The sequence below is a fragment of the Artibeus jamaicensis genome, unplaced genomic scaffold (assembly GCF_021234435.1).
Source record: "Artibeus jamaicensis isolate MK-2021 breed Jamaican fruit bat unplaced genomic scaffold, CSHL_Jam_final contig_477, whole genome shotgun sequence".
Classification (NCBI taxonomy): Eukaryota; Metazoa; Chordata; class Mammalia; order Chiroptera; family Phyllostomidae; genus Artibeus; species Artibeus jamaicensis.
The window spans coordinates 5,878,158-5,903,074 of NW_026521854.1; positions in this window are offsets into that span (position 1 = coordinate 5,878,158).

The following is a 24,917-nucleotide window of genomic DNA, read 5'->3' on the forward strand; positions in this document are numbered from 1 at the left end:
AACCCCCAAGGGAAATAGATTTCTTGTTGGCGGAACTCTATGCTTCATTGTTCTACAGCAATAGCAGATTTCTCTAAGCCACTGAGTTCAGACAGTGTGTTTGTATGAAAAACCCCGGGCACAAGAGAGGACTCGATGGACTTCTTTTTTAAAAAAAAATTACCAACATGTACTTCTTTTTTATTTTTTTTAAATTTATTGATTCTATAGAGAGACTGGAAGGGAGAAATGGGGAGAGAGAAACATCAGTTTGTTGTTCCACTTATTTATGCATTCATTGGTTGCTTCTTGTATGTGCCCTGACCAGGGATCGAACTTGCAACCTTGGTGTATCAGGACACTGCTCTAACCAACTGAGAGACTTGACCGGGGCCCCAACGTGTATTTATTAAATGCTTAGTAAACATTCTGTTCTACTGTATGATGCTACCTGTTGCATCTGTCTGGTAAGACTCTGACTGCCCATTTGTTGTTACTGGAGGCCTCTCCTCTCTGCAGTGGGTCTCATTTCATTAGTCAGCAAACGTGGTGAATAACTGACCTTACATCTCCTAGTGCTCTTTCTTGGGCAACAACCAATGGGTTAAATTAAACCTTTAATGAAAGTTTGTCCTGTAGCAAAATGGAACCAGAGCAAAAGCCAAGTTGATAGACAACCAAGTGCTGATATAGACTTTTTTGGGGGGTGGAATTATTTCAGCTAAGGTGCAAAAGGCACGCTGTAAAGCAGGGAGAACTTGTCTCTTTGAATAGTTCTTCCCTGTCATGGATCTGGTATTATTTTGAGCCTACCAACTCTCTAGGCTTTATGTTTGGCTTAGGGTACAAAACAGATAAAAATCCCTGTGTTTCAAGGGCTTACATTCTGATGTGGGAAGACAGAATATACATATAATAGCATGTAGATTAAATTATGTATTAGAGAGTGATGTGTTTTGGAGAAAAAATAAAATAGGAGATGGTGTTAGAGAGCGCTAGGAGGTAAGCAATTCAAAACAGTGTATTGTCAGGGAAAACTTCATTGAGGAGCTGACATTTGAATCAAACCTGAAGGAAGTGAGGGAGCAAGGTAGCTGATGTCCTGTCTTCCAATCAGAGAAAAAAGCGACCGATAAGGCCCTGAAGTGTCATGGGAAGCTGATACTGGAGAAATGGCAAAGGGATCCGAGTGCCTGGAGCAGAAAGAAGGAGGTAAGGGTGGAGGAGGTAAGGTGGGAAAAACAGAGAGGTCTCAAGAGGCCTTGCAGGCTATTAAAAGATCTCAGCATCCTGCTTACACCGTGAAAGCAGCACCATTTGTAACCTGTATCCTTGGTAAAGCATCCCATGCTCCTTCACGTCCTTGATCAAATCTGAGCCAAACCTGTGACGTGGAGAAAAACCATGGGTATTGCTGAATCCACTTTAACCAGGCCCAGTAAATGTTAAACAAATCACCAACCTCTCGGAGAGCCATTTGTCCTGGAATGGACCCTGTGTCTCCTTATTTCTAGGCCTTTCCTCTCTTTCCACCACACCTGGATTCCTATCCCAGAATATCTATGCTATTAAAATGGAGAGCAAGTAAAAATGCAGAAACTCTAGCTCATTCTTAGCTTAGGTACAGTCCCACTTTTGCTCCCTGGTTCATTTCACTATCTGCAAGTGCAAAAGAGAACAGTTCCACACAGCCCAGCCCTCTTGGGCACCATTCACACAGACTATACAGTGTGAGTGGTGGCCCCCAGAGTTGAGCCAAGCACTGATTCTACCATTATCTACCATCTTTTTTAAATTTATTTTTTACTGTTGTTCAGTTACAGTTGTCCCCATTTCCCCCCAATTGCTCTTCCCTGCCCCATCCAACCCCTGCACCCAAAGACAGTCCCCACCCCATTGTCCTTGTAATCTACCATCATTTCTCATCTTGACTGTCTCTGATTTCTGGCCCACGGTTGCCCTCTCAACTCAATGGCAGAATTTCGTCTTCCCAATTTTGAGTCTTGGCATCCCATAGATAGAACATGGTTGGCACTGGCGCTTCGACGAATAACTGGCCAAAACCCAGCCTGGCCTTGGACTCATCTAGAATCACATGTCTTATACATGTCAGCCATTCCTGTCCCCCCATCCCTCACTCCTACCCCCACAAGATATATGGCAGCTCCCTTCCACATCCATCTATTTAGCCTTGAGAAAAGTAGCTCATCCCCTTGTTAGTATTTATTTTCGACTCTTGTGTTTAGGTCAAAGTTCCCCAAGCCCTGGTTTGCAGCCTTTTTCTCTATGGTGTCTTCGTGGGGTCTTTGCCACAGGTCACTCAGCCTGGGCCGCTTTGATGAATGGAAATTTCAGGAGTGAACGCTCATGAAACAAACAGATCTGCTAAGCTAATAAACTTTGTTATGGGCTGAGCAAATTTCCTCTTATGTAATTAATCTACTCTCATGGTGGAGAGCTGTGCTGGGGAGGAAACCGGCTGCTTTCTCAAAGGCCTTTGTGTCCCTAGTCACTGCTGCCATTTACAGAGGGGTGACCACAGCCAAGAGTTTTCCCACGCCCCACCTCTTGACTTCTGGGCTTGCTAGTGAATGTGAGAATCCTTGAAGCTACAGAGCTGAGACGTCCAGCGACAGATTGCCTCTGTGTGCCCCGTCACCGTGAGAGCTGTTCCCAACATTGCGTGCCATTTCTCCACTGAGAATGCCTTGTCCTCACTCAATTAAAGCTTTTTCCTTCCTCCAACCCTCCAATCCCAGATCCTCTTTGCTCACACTGTTCTCTTAACCTAGAGCCAGTAAGCTTCCTTTAGGGGAAACAGAAGCACCTTTATCTCTTCACACATGAAATAAAGATTTAAGAATGTAACCAGGCACAACACCAGCAAACCACATCACGAGGGCAGGCCGTGAGAGGGAGGCCTGCGGTGCGGCAGGCAGAGCTGCTTGCTTCACACCACAGCTTTCCGCCTCCTGCTTCTCCCCAGGGAACTGTGGTCTCCAGTTTTCCCAGGGAGGTAAGCATGGGCAGAATACCTTCATTTTCATTCCTCAAGTGATGGAAGGCTTCTCACTTTGAGATGAGCTTCAAATAAAAGACTGAAAATACTCTTTTAAAAAAATTCAAAAAGCAGCCCGAGCTGACTCTCGTGACATCACCACAGGGCAGAATTTCTAAGACTGTTGGCAACAGCTACTCATCCCAGACAGGAGCCTGGGATAAAAGCATGTGAAACCTCAGTTACTCAGAACAAGCCCCTGCACTGGGGCTCCTCTCCTCCCACTAGAAGTTTGCTAAGAGCTGCAAATGGCTCGTGTGCTACTAGGATATGGGATGGTACTAAATGCTGTCTCAGAGTACTCATAATATCAATGCTCTATTACTAATAGAATAACTGGACTTCCGCCAAGATGGAAGCGTAGGTGGAAATACTGTGCCTTCTCGCACAACCAAGTTTAAAGACAACAAAGTTTTAGTAAAACAAATACGCAGCCATAACACAGGAAATTAAACTACTGAAGTCTGAGAACAAGAACCCTTCAGCTAGACCAGTAAGAGGAGCAGAGCCAGCAGGTTGGAGAAGCAGGGTTGTGCAGGAAAACTCGGCCAGACTGACCCAGGCGCACAGTGGGCAGCTGGCGGATCCCAGGCATGGGGTGGCAACAAGCAGACCCAGTGAGGGCACGAGGCAGCAGGCTGACTGAGGTCACACATTTGCACACAGATGAACCAGCAAAGGAGTGAGCCGTGAGACAGACTGAGCTGGCCCCAGAGGCAGGAAGCAGCAGAGGGGACTGCTATTGCCCCACTCTGACCCCGCCCCCACATACAGCGTCACAAAATAGTGACCTGGGCGGCCCTGCTCTGGTGAACATCTAAGGCTCCCCTTCTCTTACATAACAGATGCGAACAGACCAAACATGGTTCAAGAAGAACTCAGAGTCCCAGAGCCCATAACTCTAAGTGACGAAGAAATAGCCAAACTTTCAGATGCACTGTTCAAAACACTGGTGATCAGGTGCTCACAGAACTGGTTGATTTTAGTCACAAATTAGAGGAACATATGAAGGCTAAACTAATTGAAATGAAGGGAAAGGCACAGGAAAGAAATGGTGATGGAAAGGAAACTGGGACTCAGATCAAGGGCGTGGACCAGAAGAAAGGAAAAAATGACCAAAAAGAAAAATATGAAGAAACAAGAATTCAAAAAAATGAGGAGAGGCTTAGAAACCTTCAGGACATCTCGAAATGCTCCAATATCCGAATTATAGGGGTACCAGAAGGGGAAGAGGAACAGCCACCAGTGGAAAGCTTATTTGAACAAATAATAAAGGAGAACTTTAGTTCTGGCAAAGGAAATAGACTTCCAGGAAATCCAGGAAGCACAGAGAGTCCCAAAAAGTTGGACCCAAGAAGGAACACACCAAGGCACATCATAATTATATTACCCAAGATTAAAATGAAGCAGAGAATCCTAGAAGCAGCAAGAGATAAGGGGACAGTCACCTACAAAGGAGTTCCCATCAGACTATCAGCGGATTTCTCAAAAGAGACCTTACAGGCAAGAAGGGGCTGGAAAGAAGTATTCCAAGTCATGAAATCCAAAGACCTACATCCAAAATTGATCTATCCAGCAAAGCTTTCATTTAGAATGGAAGGACACATAGAGTGCTTCTCAGATAAGATCAAATTCAAGGAGTTCATCATCACCAAGCCCTTATTATATGAAATGTTAAAGGGACTTACCTAAAAAAAGAAGGTAAAAAAGATGAACAATGAAAGGACAGCAAACTCACAGTTACTAACAACCACACCTAAAACAAAAACAAACTAAGAGGACAGCTAGATCAGGAGCAGAACCATAGAAATGAAGATCACATGGAGGGTTATCAACAGGGGAGTGGGAGAAGGAGAAGGTACAGAAAATAAGTAGCATAGATGGTAGGTAGAAAATAGAGAGGGGGGAGGGCAAGAATAGTACGGGAAATATAGAATCTAAAGAACTTGAGACAGGTGGTCATAAACTAAAGGGGGGGAATGGTAGTGGAGGGGGTGTGCAGGGTGGATGGGGAATGAAGGGGGGAATAGAACAACTGTAATGGCATAGTCAATAAAGTTTTAAAAACTATGGTACACTTACAATAATAATAATAATAGAATAACTATTGAGTATTAAGGTATAATACATGATATATTACATGTGTACCTATATATTTTGTATTTACCTGCATGCTGATGGCTAGCAGGAAGAAGGACGGGAGGGGACATTTAATACCACACAGGCAGTATCATGATGCTTCACAAAAAAATGTGTGTTTTTAGTTCCAAAACCAATATGCAAACAAAAAATGTTTTTTTAAATCCTCCTGAACGGAGGGAATGCTGAACTGGCACAAAACCCAGGTGCAAAGAAAAGGTACAGAGTTAAGAGAGGGACATGGTGGCACAAAGAGAAGCTTTCCTAGGTCAACAAGCAAAGTGGAAAGTTGGCATTTTTGCAAAGAAATTAAAGCTAGTGAAGCCTTCATCTGTTGTTTTGCATAGAGTGAACTTTGAGTAGGTGTCTGTGGAAGACCAAGGACACTGCACACACAATGAGAAGGAACCTGAGCGTAGACCATGGAATTTGCCCTGGAGCAGAATGGAAGGGATCCTCACGCAATAGGTGTGTTGGGTGGGCGGAGGGGGCCTCGGAAGGGCTGAGACGAGATGTGAAGGAGGGGCACCAGAATGGACTGCGCAGAGTTTGGTTAAGAACATTTCATGAGAACACTTGAAATTTTATGCCAGAATGACACTGGAAAATTTTTCTAACTACATACAGCTGCTTCTCATTATTCACAGTAGTTATGCCCCATAAAGTCACCACCAACTTCCACCAGTGAATACTGAACCATTGCTCCCAGGGAAATGAAAGGGTAGGGTCATATGAGCCTCTGATCACAATAGTTTCATCAGCTGATCAGTACATAACCTTGTTTTACGCGTGTTTCTGTTTAAAGAGTCCTTATTCAATAAGTATTTTGATTCATTAACATTGAGCTCACAGCCAGTAGCACTATGACTCATGCCAGAATGAAATTTACCTCACACGTGTTTTCTCCAAAAGGAGCCTCACAGCCTTCTTGCACTTGGGAGCACTAGATGTCTCAGCACGATGATTGTGGGGCACTTTAAACGGTGAAATCAACCACAAAAGTGCAAAAACTATGGCACCAGAGAGACCACAAGAAGGACCTTGGATCATAGTACAGGAACTAAAACGAGAAGGCGGAGTGCCACCTGGTTGGACCTCCGCTTGGCCGAGTGCCATCAGAGGACGCTGACTGCTGTGCTCCGTCTGTCCACAGAGACTGGGAAGGCACCGGGCTATTGGTTCGGGGCTATAAGTACATTTTAGCAAGTAGGTGAATTCACAATCACAGCATCCATGGGGCCTAATGGAATCACTATGAGGCCGATCATCATTTATTAATTATCAATCTCAAATATTACTGTGAGGATATATATATGCACAGCACAGTCAGCATACATAGAGTAAGTGTATCTAGTTCTTATTCCAGAATGTGGTTTTCATTAAGTCCTTCTAGGATTTAATCTCTTTAATGTGTGGATTTCAGGGTTGGGTACTTTTATCCTGGCTATTCAAATTAGACCTCAGGTGCCCCAAGGGCAAGACTAGGTGAAGAGAAGGCGGTCAGTAAGTCCCACTTGGGCCTGGCCCCACTACCTATTACCCTGTGCGTTTGCCAGTAGGATGTCAAGACCGAAAACTGTGCGGTCCACAGTCAGACTGAGAACTCATCACCACTGGAACTGATACAGCCCCAGGTGAGGGAGCAAGGGCTTCGCCCCATCCCTGTCGCTGGCCTGGATTCTGGAGGTGAAATTGCCTGAGCTCATTTTTGGGGGGGGATTACTTCAAAGTACTCAAAAATCTTCCGGTGCTGAGACAATGTGACCTGCTGAGTCGCCTGCTGCCCTGGAAGTGCCCTGAGGGCCCGCACCACTGCCTGGGTTCCCACGATGGAGCTGCTCCCGTCAAGGACGGCTGCCTCCCACGGGTGCCATTGGCAGCCGCTGTGTCGTGCTTCAGTGCTGTGCTTCCCAGGACCCCGAGAGGCCAGAGCCCGTTGGTATTCCAAACAGAAGTGGGAAAACTCTCTGTGCTCGTTTTCCGAGGCTGCCGTAACAAACAACAGCAAACTTGGTGGTTAAGACAACAGAACTGTCCTCTCTCGCACTTCTGGAGGCCGGAAGTCTGCAGTCCTGCGGGGCTGCCCTGCTTGCGGGGGCTCTAGCGGAGAATCCTCGCCTCTTCCCCATTTTGGTGGCACGCGTATTCCTGGGCTTGCGGGCCTTCCGTGGATGTCTCTGAGAAGGGCACTCACTTGTCATTGGATTTAGGGCCCACCCAGATAATCCAGAATGATCTCATCTCAAGATTTTTAATTTAATCTTGCATTTGCAATGCCCCTTTTCCAGCAAAGTCATCTTCATAGGTTCCAGGAATTGATCTGGACATATCTTGTTAGTGGGGCAGGAGGGGGCACCATTCAGCCTACTGCACTCTTTTTTTCATGGAATGTTAATATATATATGTATGTACGTATGTATTTAAATTTAATTTTTTATTGTATTTTTTTCCATTACCATTTATTCCCCCCATTCTCCTGGGGACTAAAGTGGTCTCCTGGTCTTAGAGATAAATGGAAAACGAACTAACAAAAACAACTTCCCTTAGTTTCAGTCCAAAGGCTTCTACTTCCCAGGGCCCAGATAAGCCCCAAGCTGGAGGGAAGGAGCAGTCCCTAAGATTGGTATCTTCCCAGCTTCCACCTCACCTCTCCTGGAGCTCCCTCACACCTCCTCCAACGCCCTCGGGTCATGAGCTGTGGCCTTTCCTCACTGCCAGCCGTCTGCCCAGACCCGGATGCTCCCACAGTGGAGGAAGCTGAGGCAAAGCCAGGATCCTCTCCACCCCCAACCTAACCACAGATGCAGCCCTAAACCAAAATCTTAGAAACTGTTTCTGTCTAAAATGAAACCACACAAGGAAAAAAAAAAAGCCCTGGCTGGTGTGACTCAGTTGGTTGGAGCATTGTCCCCATAAACTGAAAGGTCACAGGTTTGATTCCCGTCAGGGCACATACCTGGGTTGCAGGTTTGCTCCTCAGTCAGGGCACATGAGAGAGGCAACTGATGGATGATTCTCTCTCACATCAACGTTTCTCTCCTCTCTCCTCCTTCCTCTCTCTCTAAAATCAATAAGCTTTTCCAGCTTTGCTCTCAGTCAACAGTCCTCAAACTGATCTCCAAACTGCATTACTGGCATCATCGGGCACTTGTTAAAAATGCCTATTCTCAGGCCCGGCCAAGAGCTCCTGAATTGGGCGCTCTCATGGAGGGGCCCAGTAATCTGTCTTTCCACCAGCTCCCCAGGTGATGTTGGTGCAAGCTAAAGTTTGGGGACCACTTCTTGAAACATTGAAGACTAACACATTTCCCCAGTCTCCTCAGTTACAGAAGGTAAAGGTATTCCTCCAAATACCTCTTTTGAGTGGTAGGTCCTGAATAGAATTCTCTTAGATCAGCTATTGAAAATAATAATCACGTATAACCAAAATGCAAGCAGATTTAGAAAATACTTCCAACCTGACTTTTGTTGCACCTCAGAATTTGGTGAACAGAAAGCAAGCAAATTTCTGTCAGTGCCTAACACTTAGCCTCCACTTTAGTTAGACTCTGTTCCTCTCTCCATTGTTCTGTGCTTTCCCTGGTGTTCACCCAGTCGCCTAAATGGCCTGCCCTTTCTCTGATTCACCGATTCATTATTCAAGGCCCCGCTGAGGTCCCACCTTCCCCATGATGTCTTTTCAGCCACACTGCTCTCTCCCTTAACCAAATACCTGGTTGGATTATTGCAGCATCTCATTTAATTACTTTAATTCAGCACTGGATTGCATTGATATCTAGCTCTTCTTCCCTCCCTGGACCCCACAACAGGTTGTAAACCTCTGAAGGGCAGGGTATACAACTTTAGGTAGTTGTATATGCCTGTCTCAGTCATCTGAGGCTGTTAAAATAAGACATATAAAGTGGGGGGACAGGGGGATATTCACAGCAGAAAGTTATTTCTCACAGTTCAAGAGGCTAGAAGTCTGAGATCATGGTGCCACATGGCTGGTTCTGACCAGAGTCCTCTTCTGGGTGGCAGATGGCTGACTTCCAGTTACATCCTCACCTGGTGGGCAGAGAGCTGGCCAGCATTCTGGTGTCTCATAAGGGCACTAATTTCATCAAGAGGGCTCCACCCTCATGCCCTAGTTACCTCCTGCAGGTCCCACCTTCTAACATCATAATATGAGGGGTTAGATTTCAACATATGAAATTTTTTGTGGGGTGGGGGAACACAACATTTAATCTACATTCAATAACAATACCCCACAACACCTTCTACAATGTTAAAAACACAGTAGATAAGCATGGATACTTGTTGAATTGAACTGAATTATACAGGGTTGATCACCATCAATTTTATTGGTCTCCAGCAATTGCTAACAGAATTGTCTGTGTCTTATTCAGCTATCATGAAGAAGTCTCCCTTCTTTGTCCTGGAGGAAAAGGGAAGCAAAGATGCACAAATAAATAGTAAAAATCTAACTGGGCCTTTGTAGAGGGGCAAACAATGAGCTGCCGAATCACAGAAGACAGGTGCAATCTGTAACTAGTATCCAGAGAAGTCAGTAAACATTTCTGATGGATTCAATGATGTCTGTTTTCTGTAGGTTTTGCAGTAACTAGAACAGAATGTGATACTCAATAAATGTTTGTGGGATGAATAAATCAACTCTCACGGTAAACTTTAGTGCCCTCCCAGCCTCACAGGCTAGGAACATACCCTGCTATGTGGTGGGCACTCTTATTCCTTGAGAATGTGGTTGAATCCATAGCAGAAACTTGCCTTTGCAGAGGGTGGGTCAGGAGTTTGTTCCTGTGCAGGGAGCTGGGATCCTGCTGGGGGAAATGCATTGCATTTCCCTTGGGCAGTAAACACTATGTTCTGCATTATCCAGTACTTCCCAGGCACCTGCTCAGCAAACTCTGCATCCCTGGGGAGCCGTGTCCCTCAGGTCCTCCTGGAGGGCCTGAATTCACTTTAGTAGAAGCCCGTGGATGGAACTTCTCCTGCTCCACACTGACATGACTCACAAGCCCACCAACACCGCAGCCTTCCTCTGAGCTCTGGGACTGCTGAGAAGGCTTGGGCTGAATGAAGAATGTCTTCTTCAATGGGGAAGGTGACTTCCCTCGCCCAAGGGTTCAGTGCTCCATAAGAAGAAAATGATTTAATCCCAGATGGGACAGCTTTCTGGTATATTGGGAAAGGATAAAAAAACCCGAGACATGGGCACCTCAAAGGCCAGGAGAACGGACACAAGAATGAGAACCAGGGGATACCGGTTCTGAGTGCTGCCGTCAGCTAACTGCATGACTCTGGGAAAACCACAGTGGAGGCTTCAGTCTGTCTGTGTGACAAATGGACTAACTAGTTTACCCCAAAGGTCCTCCTAGCTTAAACATGCTGTCTGATTTCACCTTGCTTTTTGCATATTTTGTATCAGTCAACAGACATCAAATATGTTTGCCTCAAAGTAGCATGTCCCCCTGGCTAATACTTTTCCTGCTTGCTCAAGGTTCTGGCTACTGTCTCATCATTTTCTGCATCCTTCTGGGATTTCTAGCAAATTCTGATATTAGTCTCTTTATGTCTGTTGTATAAAGCAAGCATCTAATCTCATCGACTTTGTTTCAGCTGCTATGTTTCAGGATCAGCCCTAATCATCCAGACTATAAAATCAAGGCTCTACACCAGAAACAAAGGAAGTTTCCTAATTAGAACCATCTCATGGCTGGACTCACTGGGGTTCAGAGAGGTCAGAACTATAGCAGCCCAAGTTACTCAGACCTTGAGGCCTCCAAGGTCACCTGGCAGAAGATGGTCTGTATTTTTAGAAAGGTATAGAGTTACTTCTGAGAAATATGAGAGTGATAAAATTACTTTCAGCAGGATTTGTTGAAGCCTGTTTTGTGTTGTGATGACAAGGTGAACAAAGGGTACAGGAGTATGGGATCTGATGCATTCAGCACTTTTTAAAAAAATAAATAAACCTCTGGATGGAGCTGAGCTCAAACACCAAGCACACGCTCTCTCTCGGGAACTGGTATGGTGTCTTCGGTGTTTTGACAGTTGCAGCACCACGGGGACAGGGTTCTCAGTCTAGGAGCTCAGAGGACTGGCTCTTCCTGAATGGGAGGGATGGCAGCAGAGGTGGCTGTGCCAGCAGTGAGGAGGGAGGGAAGTTCTGGCACAGCTGTCAGTCTTGGGACTAGGGGCGAAAACAGAGACGTGAGGCGTGAGCATCTAAAAGGCCATATTAAGATCAGTTCTATGCCATAAGTTCTCATAGAAAAATCTCAGAAAACTTTAAAGAAAATTATTGGTTTGTTGGAGTTATTTTGGTTTTTTTCTTTGTTTTAGACAATCTTTCAGGAAATCAAAACTTCCCATTATTAATCATATCAATGACTATCATCCACTGAGAGCCTGACATAATCTAGACCTGTGATGTCTAACACAGGAGCTATAGCAGGTTATTTGAGCTACACTGAAATTAAATACAGTTAAAAACTCAGATCCTCAGTCGCACTGGCCACATTGCAAATAATCACTACCCACCTATGACTAGTAACTTCCATATAAAATGGGCAGAATAGGGGATTTTCATTATCATAGAACGTTCCATTAGACAGTGCTGTAGGCACTCTCTACATGTCTTATGGGTATTACCCTTAATCCTCACACCTCTGCACAGTTAGTACTGTTACCTCAGTTTGCTGCTAAGGAACCAGATTTCAGAAGGGTTCAGTAATTGGGCCAAGTTCACATACAGAGTAAGTGGCAGAGGGTAGGACATGATTTTAAGTGAGTCTGGTTCCTAAGCCCCTTATCCCTCTTTGTACCATGTTTCTTGATTACAACTTCTCATAATGAAACCTCCTTTTTCAAAAAGTCTTTCAAAAAAATCACAACTATCAACAACTGAACCGAAAAACCAAAAGCAAAAACTAAGCAAACAACTAGAACAGGAACAGAGCCACAGAAACAGAGATCACATGGAGGGATATCAGTGGGGAGGCGGAGGGGAAGAATTGGGGGAAAGGTACGGGGAATAAGAAGCATAATAAATAGGCACAAAATAGACAGGGGGAGGGTAAGAACAGTATAGGAAAGGGTGAAGACAAAGAACTTATATGTACAGCCCATGGGCATGAACTAAGGCAGGAGGGAGTGCTGGAGTATTGGGGGGAGTGGCTCAGGGTGGAGGGTGATAAAGGGGAGAAAAAAATCAGGACAACTGTAATAGCATAATCAATAAAATATACTTAGAAAAAATTTTAAAAAGGATATTCACCAAAGAATAGAATTATCATTGAACTACTGAGAATTTAAGTAGAGTCTGTCAAACTACCAAGGTGAAAGGATAAGTAGTCAGGAAAATGGCACAGGAGTGAAGATGCCTTCATGTGAACACACCTGTCACAGCTAGGCAAAGCTGTCATGCTACACCTGATAGTTCGTACTCCGATGAGGAAGACAGTCTAATGTGCTGCTAAAGTCGATAGGCCTCAACCTGCCATGGGCTATCCACCTTAAATGATGAGAAGCAAGCAGAAATTATGGCTCCATCTTATAGAAATTCATGTTTTGTCTAAAGCAGGAAGACTGAGTATGTAGTTCTAGAATGTACCTCAAGAAAGTGTTAAAAGAACTGCATAGAAAGATACCACACGTGGGAAACTAAATTCATTTAAAAAAAAATAGACAACCTCTATATGAAGGGAGAAAAAAAATATGAGAGTTTGGCCAAAGGAGTGATGAAGGCAGCACTGTGCCTGGAGTGACTGGCCTCTGTGTTTCTCAAGGACAGGACCCGGCTCTGTCCCTTTTGTCTCCTGTAGCACACACACACCGGCACATGACAGCTGCTGCTCCTCGGTTGCTTCTTGAGTGGAACCAATTGTAAGAATTTCCTGTTTCTGCAAATCCTGATGAAATAATTAGAATAATGGGATAGATGATACGAGGTGGCATTTTGGTCAATTTCTGGATAAGAGCAACTTGGCTTTTCTCCCGCAGGTCTGACACACTTGTCTTTGATACTGTGTCCCATTTACATGGCTAACACTCTCTGTAGTTGACCCACACAAACTCACTATGGAAGGCAGACCCTTCAAAGGCAGCAGAACTCAGCTCCCAGGGAGTCTGTGTGCCCCACCTCAGATGTCCATAAGATGGTCTGAGTACAGACTGTGAGTCCTTGAAGCTTGGGTGTCCGCCCTGGAAGGCAATTTGGACAGAAATGACCTCAGCTGTCCTCAGACATAAGTGAGGACAACATGTTATGATACAGAGAATAGGAGCCAAGCCAAAGGGCAGTGGAGGGAATGGAGTAACCAGAGGGAAAGGCTCTCATCATGCCAACTTTTTTCTACTTTTAAGCAAGCAGTCATCTTCAAAGCCACTTCCTGTCAAGGTTGCAGTGACAGAAGGCAGATCCTGCCTTACCCCTGTAGGCCGTGGGTATTCATACCTAATATGAATAGGACATTATCAGCCCAGGGGCCAGGCTCTGTGACTCACGTGTGTTGGGTGGTTGTTAGCTCTCCGAATCCCAGGGCTGAGAGCTGCTGCTCTGAGTATGGGTAGGAAAGTTTTAGTAGCTCTCTTTTTCAAGAGAAATCTTTTTCAAGCTGCCTAACATCTTCAAGCCAGGGAACAAGGCCAGTGCCTGGGGATTGGTCGAAGAGTAATTCAACAGTTCCTTCTACCCCGGGCTGCGTGGAATGTGGCTAAGGGAGAATCAGCAATGTGGAGAATGTCATAGGGATGAGAAGGAAGGAAAGCCCTCCTTAGCAACTCTTAGTCTTTGCTGCTAATTTTTCTGTTTCTCCATAGAGCCCTTTCATGCCAGAACAGAACATTTCAAAAGCTGTCTGATCATGCTGGGAATGTGCTGCATCCAGGTCATCCATTTAACAACTGTTGGACCTCATTCCACAGTGTCTGGCCATCGTGGGCCTGTGTGTGAGCACACGGGTGGGTTTGTACAGTAGCTGCACCAGCACTGTGGGTGGGGAGTGGAGAAGGTCCCCGCGGGAGAGGGGTCTGAAATGAAACAGGCACAACTGAGCAATTAGCTCAATGGTCAGGGAAGGGCATACTATGCCATGGAGTAGCATATGCAAAAGCCCATAGGTGAGTGAGAGCATGAATATTCCTGGGGATAAAAGTTTCGCTGTAACTGGGGCATAAAACATAAAAGTGGGAGCAGTGTGGATGCAGAAGGAGAGATGAGAAGGCCCCACACACCCAGCAGCTCACATCAGCTGAGTGCTGGTACCAGCCCAGCCCTTAGCTGTATGTATACGGTTTCACTTACTAGTCATATACTCTAGGTAGTAGCTACTATTATTATTCTCTCCACATTTAAAGATAAGGGAACCGTGGCTTTGTGAACTTATGTGACTGGCCTGTCATCATCGTTCTGTAGTTAATTAATGAGAGAATCAGAATTTGAGCCCAGGCAGTCTGTCACTAGGTGCTTTGTACCATAAGAACAGTACAAAGGGCATTAACAGACTCATTAGCCAGATTCAGCTAGGTTTGTGAATTGTCAGTATTTTTCCATATGTAAAAATTATTAGTACTACAACTGTTATTAGTTTTCTGAACCACTTGGAAATAAGTGGCAGACACTGAACACTTTGCCTGTAAATTGATCAATGGATGTTTCCCACATTCTTCTAACAACAACAGTCCAAGGGCAACGCTCGAGAGATGTTACACTGCCACTGTTTTACAACATGCATTTCGTACTCCGTTTTTGTACTTGTGTCAATGGTGTCTTACGTAGTACACAATATACGTGTATTTGGATGCAGGTTCCAATCAGGGGCCACGTATTGCATTTACTTGTCATGACCCTTAAAGCTTCTTTAATCTAGTAACCTAACCTCTATTTTGTCTTTTATGACAATGACATTCTTTCAGAATCCAGGCAAATTGTTTTTCAGAATGTCTGTCTATGAGGATTTTTCTGCTTGCTTCCTTTGTTTAGATTCAAGTTGGCATTCGGTCCTGATCAAATGCCAACGGGCAGTCACGGGTCCCTGACAAAAGTTCCCATTTCCTCTGGGACTTCCATTAAAAACTCAAGTTCCTTTTCAGTCATCCCATTAATTCAGGAGCAGGCTAAGCTACTGTAACAGAGACTCACAACTCTGGGGCTCAACGAGATAGATTCAATTACTCTCTCACATGAAAGTCCACAGGCGAGAGGCTCTGCTCCACAGAGTCGCCCAGGGACCCAGGCTCCTTCCATCCTGCTGCTCCCATATGTGTTCTTCTCAAGGGAAAGCTGCCTCATCAGCTCTGAATTTCAGCCCTCGGAAGGGGAAAGAGAGGGTACAGTGCATGAAGTTTGCTTTTTTTAAAGGGCGAGACCTAGAAGTTGCTCTTGTATCTTCTATTTGCATTTGTCAGCCAGACCCCACATCCACGCTCCCAGGCACCTGAGAATGGCAACCTGTAGCTGGGGAGAGATTGTGCCTCTAAAACTCCAACAGTGACATCAATACAGAGGAGAAGGAGAGAGTGGACGCCCTGGGGCCACCAGGAGTCTCTGCTGCAGTTGTCCCCTAGGCTGTTGTTTCCTTTGGTGAAGACTGAATACGTGAGCAAGCAGATTCAGCCCATCAACCTAAACTATTTCCTTCACTTACTGTTTGTGGTACTTGCTCACTCATTTTCTTTTCTGGGTAGAGCTCTTTGAATTCTCTTAATATAGTTTTAAAATATCAAAACTACGCACAAAAAATAATCCTGAGACCTTATTTGCAAGAACAGAGGGTTGCTACTTCAGAAGTTTGGGGGATAGTTCTGTTTTCTCAAATATAATTCTAATGGGGATGACAAAACTCACACAAAAAGCAGCAACAAACTGCTTCACACCAGAATCCAGGTTTTTCACTTTTCATTTATTCCAGGGGAGTCTTGGGAGGAGGGAGGATATTTATTTGGTTGGCTTACTTAATGCATAAAAAGCACAAACACACTGAGAGGTAGCTATGGCGTAATGTCAAAAATGAACTTACACAGTGCTTCAACTTATCTTCTTATTCTACACCTGATGAAAGAGTCGATGCCTCACAGCGGGTTCATCGCAAACTAGGACTTGGAACCAGGTTTCCAGACTCTGGTACAGATTGTCTCTGCGTGTTATGCGACCTCCCATTGATTTGGGGCCAGTCTCCTTCCTCACAAGTCTGGCTCAGTTACTATGGTCCAGGTAACATCTCTATCTCTTCCAAGTTATCTGGGGAAGAAAGCACATGAAAAAAAAATGTCAAAAGTATTTGTTTGAGTCATGCATGCTTTGGAATCTTTTTAAAACTAAGAGAAGAACACAGGCGTGGCACGTCCACCCTTCCTCATACCAGGGGATCATTGCTTCCATCCTGTGCCAGACTCTGCCGTCAGTTACTGCCCAGATCCCACAGCTCCTGATGACATCAAACCATGTACAATTCTTCCTGTCAACAGCATCCAGGAAGACATAACCTTATCTTCTAACTCTCTGTCCACTTTTATATGAAAAGGTCCCCACAGTATTTTATTTATTTTTGCTTTCATTCTTTTAGATTCTTATTGTGAACTATTTCAAATATTAAAAACGAGAGCAGAGAATGATATCACACTGGGATACCCACTACTGATTTTAAAGGACCCTTAATAGTCTGCCATATTTTTGAAAAATAAAACCTATTATTTTATTTTTATTGTTTATGCTATTACAGCTGTCCCCACTTTTATTTTTTGCCATATTTGCTTCAAGATTTTTTAAAGTACATAAAACGTTAAGATACTCTCAAGGCTTGAGTTCATTCCCTTCCTCCTCTCCCTCTTTTTCTCTCCTGAGAAGTAATTAATAAAATTTTGAAGTTTTTTCCACTGAGGTCTTCATATGTTTATCCGTCAGCATCATTAATTGGTACATTATAATTATGGTTGTTATTGTGCATGGACTTCTCTATACCTCTTTTGTTTTAAAGCTAGAGAAAGATATTTTGTTTTGTTTTTAATTCAGGCTATATTAGCTTTTTTGCAGCTATGGTATCAGATGACCACAAACTCTGAGACTTGTGACAAGAGAAATCAACTCTCCCACAGTTCTGCAGAGAGAGGTCTGAGAGCAAGATGGAAGCAGGGCTGAGCTCCCTCCCCAGGCTCTCCCCGCCTTGCCTCTTTCAACTTCCGGTGGCTGCCAGCATTCCTTGGTTTGGGGCAACATCAGTCCAGCCTCTGTCTCTGTTGCCTTCATTGCCTTCTCCTTTATTGTCTGTTGTATGGTGTCCCTTCAACTTGCTTTTGGGGATTTTGTGATTGTGTTTAGAGCTCACCCAGGTAACCCAGAGTAACTTTTCCATCAAAGGATCCTTAACTTAACCACACCTGTGAAGTCTTTACTACTTGCTGGTTCCAAGAATTGAGACATGGCCATCTTAGGAGACATTTTCACCTTCTGTGGGGGTTATACTTAAATTTGTAACATACAGACATTCAATTCTAAATGGTTCTGAAGAAGTACGGAGTTGACCACAGCAAGGCTGGTGAAGCACTTTACTTTTAGAACACTCCCACATCTTATTTTTATTATACGTTTTATTTCTACACATTTTTTAAATCCCCATTCAAGGATATTTTTTCACTGCTTTTAGAGACTGAGGCAGGGAGAAAGAAAGAGAGAGAGAAAAAAAAACATTGATGTAAGAGAGAAAAACGTTGATTGATTGCCTTTTCGTACGTGCCCTGACTGGGAATCAAACCTGCAACCCTTTGGTCTACAGGACAACACTCCAACCAACTGAGCCGCACTGGCCAGGGCTGTTTCTACACATTTCAACAAAAAAGCCTTTTTTATATTTAATTAATTATATTGTCATTTGTTGTCAATTTATGTTACCAGTGTTGCTTGTATCCTTGGTTCACTTTTTTTCTTGCTGAAATATTTTACAGATCTTTTAGTGAGAATCTGTGGCTGATTCATTCTCTTGTTCATCTTACATCTGAAAAGTTCTTTATTTTGCCTTCTGTCTTTAATGACTCATTTACTGAGCAGAAAACCCTTTTCACAGTTACAGTCACTGAATACTTTAAAATACTACTCCATCATCACCTACTGTAGCGATGAGGATTCTGCTCCATGTCAGATTCTTTGTGGGGCATGTGCCCTTTTTTCTGGCACATCATTAAATTCTATTTAGATTTTTTTCAGTTCTTTGTTTAGATTCATTTTAATTCACAAATTCTCTTTTCAATAGTCCCTACAAGATTCACATCTTTATTTAATTTTGGGAAATTCTTCTCAATTATGTCTTCCCATACTGCTTCTTCACCATTTTCTTCATTCTGTGCTAGAATGCCTAGTGGACAAAGGTTAAGCCCTCTCTATCTATCACCTGCTGGTTACTGATTTGCTTATCCCTTGCAAATTTTGTGCTAAACTGAATTTTGTACTTAATTCTGTTTGATTTATTTCAGTTTTCTAATCTTCCTATTTATGAGTCTTCTCTTCAACAGTCTGTTCAAGGTTCAGTCACAGGCAGAATTCAGATTCCGTAAGAGCCAGGGCTCTGCTGCCAGCCTGTCTGGGGGAAAAGACCACTGCTACCACTTATTAGCTGATGGGCTTAGACAAATTACTAGCTTCTCTGGACCTCAGCTTTCTCATCTGTAAAAAGGAAATAATAGTACTTACTTCATAGTTTTTATGATGTTAAGAGAGACAATATACATAAAGCACTTTAAAAAGTTCTTAGCACTCAATTAATATTGTTCAATAAATACCTAAATTTACTTCAAAACTTTTTAAAAGAATTAATCTTCATATCCTTTTAAATTGCTGCCTTTAAATTTTATTTTTTAATACAAATTACATCTTCATTTATCTCTTTGAACATCATAAACATCTTTACTTTTAAGTATTTTTCCTATTGCTCCATACACTGAATTTCATCTGGAGAGGTTTCCTATTCTGATTTTTTGGTCTGCTGGCTACTTGATTAAATGCCATGGCTTTGGGTGTGCAGAATACCAGGCTCGTTTTGAGTGTGATGTTTTTTGCTCCCTTTCTCCAGGGCTCATCCCCTTCTGTCCAGCAGGTGTGCAGTGGCCTCCACCTGGCCTTCTAGACATTCAAGTATAAAACAAGAACTTTGAATAGTAATTTGGGTTTTATTTCTGCCCTAGATTGATATGGTGGCTTTCAAAGATAGTATCACGGAACCAATCCCTAGTTTGGAGCTATGAGAGAAATAAAAGCAATATATGAGATTTTATGAAACCCAGGAAGTCACTGATTGCAGGATGCAGAGATGCTCTGTGTACCAGTTCAGGAAAACTGCCCATGAAATCTTCCCATAATGCTTTGTTATCACATAATACTTTTATTTTATATTATCAGAAAGAGCTCTTTTAACGTAGATGTTATTTGTATTACACATTACTCTGCACATGCATAAAAGTCCATGGGTAAAGTGTTCCTAGAATGTCTTCACCTTTTCTGACTCAGACACTGGTGTCCATGTTTTTTTCACATCCACATTGGTCTCTGTGCTGATTAGACCACGGGTGATGGAACATTTCTGAAAATGTCTGCAGAGTTTCCTTCACCCTCATTTGGTGTCTGTGATCTGTCAGGAGAACCAGCTCACAAACACCTGCTGGCTGATGGATATTCTGGGAAGCTTTCCAATTTTAGAGATATTGAAGTGTAAAAACATTCACATCACGGAACTGATTTTTAAGCAGAGGTAATTATGGATTTGGATTCTTATTCAGAATAAGCTATTTAACAGAACCCAAGACATTTTCACTCACAGTGAAAGGGGAAGCACGCTAGAACTTCCACCACTGCTTCAAGGGGGATCCACGATGCTGAAGAGCACAGGTTGAAAAACTGTTACGGACCCTTCCAGGCCTGGGATCCAAACCAAGGTCCTCATGCCCAGGGCCGTTCTCGCTAGTAGAACAAAACCGAGTTAGGTAAAGCAAAGCAGAAACTTTATTCTTTGATCAAGGAATGGAGAAGGGTGAGTTCAAGCTCTAATGGTACCTTCTCCCTAACTGGGAAGGAGCCTTCTGTGCTTACAGGCTGTGGCTCGAAGAGATTAAATTCTTTCAGATATGCCTAGTTACTCCTCTGTGGCACTTAGCCATTTAGCACACGATCCTTTTTGTACACATGCCCCATCACCATCTTGGTTTTTGTGTTCAGCACCTTGGTCTTTGTACTCGGCCCTCTTCACTTTCTGGTCTGGAATCCTTTTTCAGTTCCTGTAAGCAATCATAGCTTGTGATATAGCTTAGGCATTCAGACCTTAGTCTTTTAAATAATAGGCTGGTGACCAAACCACTTAGTAGCATTTTTACCTTGAACAAAGTTCTCTACAGCTTAGTCCTCTTCACATTAGGGTCATGAGAGAATTTAACCAGTTAGTATGTGCAAAGCACTGTCAACCAGTTGTCATCAGAAACAATTCAGTGCCAATAAGAATCCCCAATTGAGGATGTGATACAGCTCTGCTGGGAGGCTGATCTGCAATGGTCTGCACTGCTCTGGTGAGATGTCTTCAGAACTTCAGATCTAACTGGGAATCACACTCTTCAACGTAAACTGCGCTCTGTGAACCAGAGGGAAACTGGCTTATATGGATAGATGTCCCCAACCCCAATTCCTGATTGGTCTATCCTCATGCAAATAAGGACACCAAATCTTCAAAATTTGCTTGATCCAAAAGTCACTGTCCTGATTGGTCAGAATAGAGCCACTCTGATTGGTCAGAGCTGCGCAGCTCTAATTGGATAAGGAAAGCCTTAATCCTACTGGCTGTAATAGGATTCCAGGAAAACTTAATAAGGACTGGCTCAGGTGGTACAAACACAGTGCACACAGGCAATTCAGTATGAAGGGAGTTTGAATACAGGCTTGTCCATGAGGTGCAGTTGGCATGAGAGGCCCCTGTGCAGAAATGGCTGCTAGGCTCTGCTTTTGAATATGAGCCCAGTTTAGCCACCATGAGTCCTTCTTAGTAGGTATCTTTTTTTTTCTCCTGCTGGATTTCACAGCACCCAGAACAGTGTGAGTATCCTTTGTATGATTTTCCTTCTTTGCAGTGCCACATTTGTCTTATTGCCCAATTCAAACTTCTCTTCCTATCAGTAATAGGTAAAATCCCCACCCCAGCCCCTGGCTTCTAGCTATGAGCTTGGCTCAAGGCAGCTCCCTCCATCTTCCCCCACCCCTACTCCTTTAGCTCAAATAGGGCTTGTTTTCAGTCAGCTTTTTCTGGCAGAATCACAACTCTGGCCACAGTGTCTGTGTCCAGGCCCAGAGCCTGTCCCATCAGCCCTGTTTATTGCTCAGCTTCTGGCCCATAGAAATGTTTGTCTGGTTTCTGAGCTCAGTTCTATCTTTTTGGTCTTTTTCTTTATACATTTTACTTGTGTTAAAAGATGGACTGAGGCATGTTAAACATGTTAAGAATTATCCTTTGCAACAGTATGGAGAACATTATGCTAAGAAATAATCCAGTCAGAGAAAGGCAAATATCATAAGATTTCACTCACATGTGGAATCTAGTGAATAAACTGAACTAACAAGCAAAATACAGACAGACTCATAGAGAGCAGGATGACAGCTAAGAGGAGGGAATGAGGGGATGGAGGGATGGAGCAAAAAGGCAAAAGGACTCATGGACACAGACAACAGTGTGGTGGTGGCTGGGGGAGGAGGGTATTACAGTACCAAATGATAGTGAATGAATGCAATAAAAATTTTTTAATAAACAAAAAAAAGTTTATTTGAATGAAATTCAACTCAAATTGGCCAGCAACAAACCAGAAGTGGTTAGAAGCAATCCACTGGAAAAAGTCAGGGGTAAAACTTTATAGAGAAAAGGGAATAAATATTTGATTGTCTATGGCTTAAGCATTTGCATTATTTGGAAAAGACTAGTTGGTTGGCTGTGACTGGTAGTCCTTAGGCATTGATTTCTTAACCTCAGGCAGTCACAGGCTCAGGGTTTGCTTTATTTACACTGGCTGCTAAGGTATTAGAGCTGCCTCAGTCTAATGGTCTCCTTGTTTAATTTAACACCAGTAAGTGTCATATCTTTTGACCACAGTGGGTGCATAGATTCCTTGTATCATCTTGGCTGAAGTTTCTAGTCCTGTTTATACATATCTGTCACTAGGGCTTATGTCTTCTTCATCCTGACAGCTAGTCCAGCACCTGACATGGGCCTGTCACACAGTAGAAATCAACAAAAATGATTAGATGAATGAAACAAATCTATCAAAATCTATCTCAGCACCATTTTTTAGGGTTCAGAGTTTTTGTTGTTTAATTGGGGACTCTAAGTTTCTGTTTTTATTCTTTCCTATGGGATTTAGGGTCCAGGTCACAAATTTTTTGTTTGCTTTTTTTTTAAGCAAGTATTTTTTAAAATTTTGAAATAGTTTTAAATCTATAGAAAAGTTGCCAGAGCAGTGCAAAGAACTCCAGCTTCTCTTTCTCTCGTCCTTGTTTACTGTGTTATCTCAATACCCCTCCCCTCCCCCTCCTCTGTGTATATGTGTAGGCACACACACACGCACACAGACATGATGCCCCATCACCCCTGAGTACTCGTGTGTGACCCCTAGAAACAAGGACACGCTCTTAAATCACCACCTGTCACCATCCCAATCGGAAAATCAACACTGTAACAGCACAAGTGCCCAGTCTATCAGCTCCATTCAAATTTTCCTAGTTTTCCCAACTGCTTTTCTTTTTCCCTTTGTGGTTTAGGACTCTGTTCAGAAACTGGTGCTGTATTTAGTCATCATGTGTTTTAGTCTTTTTGGGCGACTATAACAAAATACCATAGACTAGTAGCTTATAAATTTTTCAGAGTTCTAGAGGCTGAAATTTTGAGATCAGAAATGCCTGTATGATTGGTTAGGGCCCTCTTCCAGGTCACAGCTTTCTTGTTGAATCTTTCTGTAGGGGAAAAAATAATTTTCTTCTACACTTCTGAGTTCATGGCTAAGGCCACACTATAAAACAGATTAACAGAGAAAAGAAATAATTACGTATTGTAGTGGAGGAAAAAAATTTCCCCTACCCTTCTAGGTTCTGTTGGCTAGTCTAATAATCAAATTGACATAAAACGGATTAACAGAAGAATAATAAATTTTATTTCATACTGTTGGCTGTAAACAAAAAAGATGACTCTTTCTTACAAAGATTTATTGGGGAAAAAAGAAAGAAGTGCAGTGTGGTACCTGCAGCCATGGTGAGCCATGTGCCAGGCCCTGGGGAAACGAAGGCGTAAAAGTCCTCACGCAGAGGGGTGGGGCGGGGCTGTTATCACCGTGGGGTTCTTCTGATAGGGCTTTTACAACTGACAGGTTATGAGAGCTCCTCCTACAGGCCTGCCTGAGTGAAACTGTTTTTGATTATTATGATAGATTTTTTAAGTTTTTAAAATATTTTTATTGATTATGCCATTACAGTTGTGCCATTCCCCCCTCTTCATTCCCCTCCACCCTGCACTCCCACTTCCCCCAACCCCTTTCTTTAGTTCATGTCCATGTGTCACAAGTTCTTTAGATTCTATATTTCCCATACTATTCTTGCCCTCCCCCCGTCTATTTTCTACCTACTGTCTATGCTACTTAGTCTCTGTACCTTCTCCCCCCTCCCCCCCCTCACTCCCCTGTTGCTAACCCTCCATGTGATCTCCATTTCTGTGGTTCTACTCCTGATCTAGCTGTCCTCTTAGTTTGCTTTTGTTTTAGGTGTGGTTATTAATAACTGTGAGTTTGCTGTCCTTTCACTGTTCATATTTTCTATCTTCTTTTTCTTAGATAAGTCCCTTTAATATTTCATATAATAAGGGCTTGGTGATGATGAACTCCTTCAACTTGACCTTATCTAAGAAGCACTTTATCTGCCCTTCCATTCTAAATGAAAGCTTCTGCTGGATAGAGCAATCTTGGATGTAGGTCTTTAGATTTCATGACTTGGAATACTTCTTTCCAGCCCCTTCTTGCCTGCAAGGTCTCTTTTGAGAAATCAGCTGACAGTCTGATGAGAACTCCTTTGTAGGTGACTGTCACCTTATCTCTTGCTGCTTTTAGAATTCTCTCCTTCATTTTAATCTTGGCTAATATAATTATGATGTGCCTTAGTGTGTTACTCTTTGGGTCCAACTTCTTTGGGACTCTCTGAGCTTCCTGGATTTCCTGGAAGTCTATTTCCTTTGCCAGATTGGGGAAATTCTCTTTTATCATTTGTTCAAATAAGTTCTCCACTTGTTGGTGTTCCTCTTCCTCTTCTGGTACCCCTATAATTCAGATGTTGGAATGTTTCAAGATGTCCTGGAGGTTCCTAAGCCTCTCCTCATTTGTTTGAATTCTTGTTTCTTCAGTCTTTTCTGTTTGGTCATTTTTTACCTCCTTCTGGTCCACTCCCTTGATTTGAGTCCCAGTTTTCTTTCCACCACTATTGTTTCCCTGTACATTTTGCTTCATTTCACTTAGTGAAGCCTTCATTTGTTCATCTAATTTGTGACTAAAATCAACCAGTTCTGTGAGCATCCTGATCACCAGTGTTTTGAACTGTGCATCCGGTGGGTTAGCTATCTTTTGGTCACTTAAAAGTATTAGCTCTGGGGCTTTGAGCTGTTCTTCTTCTTGAGCCATAATGTTTTGTTCTGTCTGTGCTTGTTACATATGAGGTGCAGAGCCTTAGGTGTTCACCAGAACAGGG